Source organism: Vitis riparia, unplaced genomic scaffold (assembly GCF_004353265.1).
Source record: "Vitis riparia cultivar Riparia Gloire de Montpellier isolate 1030 unplaced genomic scaffold, EGFV_Vit.rip_1.0 scaffold640_pilon_pilon, whole genome shotgun sequence".
In the NCBI taxonomy this organism is placed as follows: Eukaryota; Viridiplantae; Streptophyta; class Magnoliopsida; order Vitales; family Vitaceae; genus Vitis; species Vitis riparia.
Genome location: NW_023269722.1, coordinates 152,935 through 157,132, shown reverse-complemented (window position 1 = coordinate 157,132; position 4,198 = coordinate 152,935). Strand labels below are relative to the sequence as shown.

The following is a 4,198-nucleotide window of genomic DNA, read 5'->3' as shown; positions in this document are numbered from 1 at the left end:
CATCAATAAAGGGTTGTTGTTTCCTTGCAGAGTTTTATATGGGGTCATATTCTCATTCCTTGTTGCAAAAAAATTTAGATATTTGGGAGTGTCTGGTGTACGTAGATTTTCTTTCATTTTAAATCTTTTTATATTTGATATTCATCTAGTTGTTGTGGCTTCAAGTTTCAAGAATAATGTGTTGTCTTTGCTACCAGCAGAGATTGGGGCACTTTCTCTTTTAGGGACATTAGATCTTCACTCAAACCAGGTGGGTAGACATTCTATATTCAGTTTAAGTATAAAATTTATCCGACCAGTGTCAAATTCTTCTGAGACTTCGGATATACCCTCTTTGAGTGATTTATCCTACATGTTATTTCTTCTTATCTTAGTTAGCTTCACATTTACCAGCATTATGGCTGCCTGCGTGACGTTAGCATTTTTGAATTGTGGACAACAGATTCATGGGAGGATTATTCGAAGAGGCCTTGATGGGAATTTGGCCTTGTCTAATGCCCTTATAGACATGTATTCCAAATGTGGAAATATTGCTGATTCGTACCAAGTTTTTGGGGGTATGTCTCGTAGAGATTTGGTTTCTTGGACTACCATGATGATTGGGTATGAGACTCATGGGTATGGAGAAGAGGTTGTTGAATTGTTTGACAAGATGGTCAGGTCAGATATTAAGCCTGACTGAGTCTTGTTTATAGGCATTCTTAGTGCTTGCAGTCATGCTGGACTTGTAGATGAAGGCTTGAGATATTTTAAATTAATGGTGGGTGATTATAACATTAGTCCAGACCAGGAGATTTATGGGTGTGAAGTGGATTTGCTAGGACGTGCTGGGAAAGTTGAGGAAGCTTATGAACTCATAGAGAGCATGCCATTCAAGCCTGATGAGTGCGTTTGGGGGCCATTTCTTGGAGCTTGTAAAGCACACAGGTTTCCCAATTCCAGAAAATTAGCTGCTCACAGGATATTGGATCTGAGGCCTAATATGGCAGGGACTTATGTGATGCTATCAAATATATATGCTGCTGATGGTAAGTGGGGGAGTTTGTAAGACTGAGAAAGTTGATGAAAAGAATGGGAAATAAGAAGGAGACTGGTAGGAGCTGGGTCGAGGTAGGAAATCATGTCTATAGTTTTGTTGTTGGGGATGAGGTGGGCCCCAAAATAGAGGGGATATATCAAGTTCTGGAAAATTTGATTGGGCATATGAAGGAATCAAGGTATGTTCCTGATTTAGATTGCTTGATATATGACTTAGAAGATGGCACTTGAGAAGCAGTTGAAGTCCAAAAGGTGAGAAAACCATATACAAATGGGGGATTGAAGAGAGTCATTTGATTTTTATGAACAACCTCGAAGTGGGTACTAGCAAGAAAGTTTCGAGGTGAATTGACCTTTCCATCTTTGAAAGAGATCCTATTTTATTATAACAGAGAAGAAGAATGATCTGTAGTAATAACATGATGGTGTGCAACAAATAAGACATCTTATCAATCAGCAAAGACCATTGTTTGTATATACAAAATTCATAATGTACTTATCTTATGACCTTAATTTGTACTACAACACATTAATAACCAAAGAGAAATGCATTGAAAGATTATTCTTCAACTTACTTGGTTGTGAGTGCCCTTTGTTGTTTGGGACAACTTCTAGGACTGCAGCTTTAGATTTTGATAACATGTTTACAACCTCAACTCCATGGATGTGAAATGAAAGACAAGATGTGTTATTTAAAATGCATACCATGTAGGACTAAGACATTCAACTCCTAAACCAAATTCAAGTTGATACGATCTTTGAAAATTTTGAAATCTCAAATTTAATCACTAGCAAGGAGCTAACCTTAACTTGTTATGGCATTGGCAAACCAAAAACTAATTGATGAGAGGAGCTTTCCTTCCATGGTGAACACCATTTCAATGGAGAGGAAGAGTGGCACTTTCCTTTATGTTGGATAACATTTCTATGAACCTGCAAGATTAACAAAAGGCAAGGTTAAACTCATTTTGTAGCATTTCTAAGACAGCCAAGTAAAATCTGCTTTAGATAGATTATGTATCATTTTTTATTCATAAAATCTACATCCAATGTATATTAAACATGTCACCTAATCTTTTGCAAGTATGAAAAAAAACAACATTATTTTATATTTGTGTTTGAAAGTTCATTAAAAAGATATAAATATGTATCCTAAATATATCAAAATGTATCCACAAACAACCTAACAAGTATACATGATCTTATACTATCAAATATATATATATATATATATATATATATATATATAAGATATTTACTAAAAAAGAACCAAAAATTAAATAATTATGCATGATACCAAGAATTTATACATGATTTTATACTCTAAAAATTGCAAGTGCTACAAATGCCACCCAACCTCTTGCAAGAAAAAAAAAAAAAAAACAACATTACTTTAAGTCTATATTTGAAATTTTACTAAAATGATATTAACATGTACCAAAATTTATGCGAAAAGAATCCAACAAACATACATAATAAAAAAAAAACATGAATTAGTACTTTCATCAAATGTATCTTTTAAAAGATATAGGTATGTACCCAAAAGTATCCAAAACTTCAGCATCTATGCATGACAATAAGATCTTACATATGATCTTGTCATCTCAAAATTGCAACAACTGCAAATGTCACCCGAAACCTTGCAAAGAGAAAAGATGCAACATTAATTGAAATTTATGTCTGAAATTTTATTAAAAAATTATAAATTAACATACCCACTATACTTGGTCTAAGATAAGAGTGCTAAAAAATGAGACCCATTCAGATCTCACTTCATCTAACTCAGCTCGTGAATAGGTTTTTTTTCCTTCAAACTAAAATATATGACAAGAGAAAATATGTTATTGTGAAACATTAAATATATGTATAAGTTCTCATGTACTTATGAAAATACATAGGCAGATAAACCTGAGATGTTAAGAGACTTCTATTTGCAATTATGTCTCGCATGTATCGCATGACAAAATATCCGCACATGACACCATCCAACTGTTTGGGCCCCTATGAGCAAAATTATAGCAACAAAATTTCACAATAAAATATGACATCATATAAATTTGGTCAATTTTTTCATCATTCACATTTTAAATTTAAAAAAGGAATGAATGACATAATGTTAGTTTCAAGTTAAATTTGCACCTAAATTATACTCAATACATGTCTAGCATAATACCTTAAGCTCCCATGTTTACAACTTGGAGGGTTAAATTAGGTAAAATATAAGAATGTACAATACCATGTATATGTGAAATATGGAGAGAAAAAAAATGAATAGATAAAGGTAATGATTAATTATATTTATTAAGAATAGTGATTAACTTTAAAAAAATATAATAGTTAACTTTTGTCTATGTGAGAATATCCCTTAGAAAAGATCATGACTTTGAAGACTTCATTAAGGTAAATCAATCAAGCTTCAAGAGCAATTATCGATAATATATTTGGAAATATGTACTATTAACCTCATTTTACATCTCATAGATTGACATTATAGAAGAGAAATGCAATTAGTAATTATAAGGAATAAATGTTTTACATATGAACAATTTGATTGAAGATGGATAAAAGAGTAAAGAGTTTTGATTAAAGAGAGAAAGAGAGAGAGAGAGAGGTTGTGCCTTACAAGAAACATCTAAACTAAATATAGGATGTATATAAGACATACTAAGGTTAAAAGAAAGATATAAAGAACAACTCACACCTAAGTAACATGATCAAAGCTATCTAAAGGATCCCCATTGCTTCCTTACCCACACACACATCTAAATTGTTCTAAAGGATTGTAAATGCTATGGATATAGTGATCAAAATTTAATAATTGTTCTTCCTATGACCAACATTTCAAATTGACTAATTATGTATATATTAATTTTTTTATGCTTGAATTTTCTAAGGTTTGATCTTCCACATCATAATACAATTGAAAAAAGTATTCTAGTCATGCATTTTTAAAAAAAGTTTACTATTTTTCTTCTAGTTTCTATTACTATTTCTTGAAATATTAATTGTAGAAGGTAAAAATGGATCATAAATCTTTCAATCACATGAAAAAATGGGTTTGTTCTTTTTTAGTACTACTTCATTAATTAATAGTGGAATAATGGACATATGAGTACATTGTATTCATAGCATTTTAGATTATATTTTCGTAAGGTAGTGA

At 31.6% G+C, this 4,198-nt stretch overlaps 1 pseudogene; it reads left to right on the top strand.

The window, feature by feature from the left end:
• The first annotated feature begins 352 nt into the window (after positions 1-352).
• LOC117910173 lies at positions 353-1,365 on the top strand (annotated as a pseudogene).
• The last annotated feature ends 2,833 nt before the right edge of the window (positions 1,366-4,198 follow it).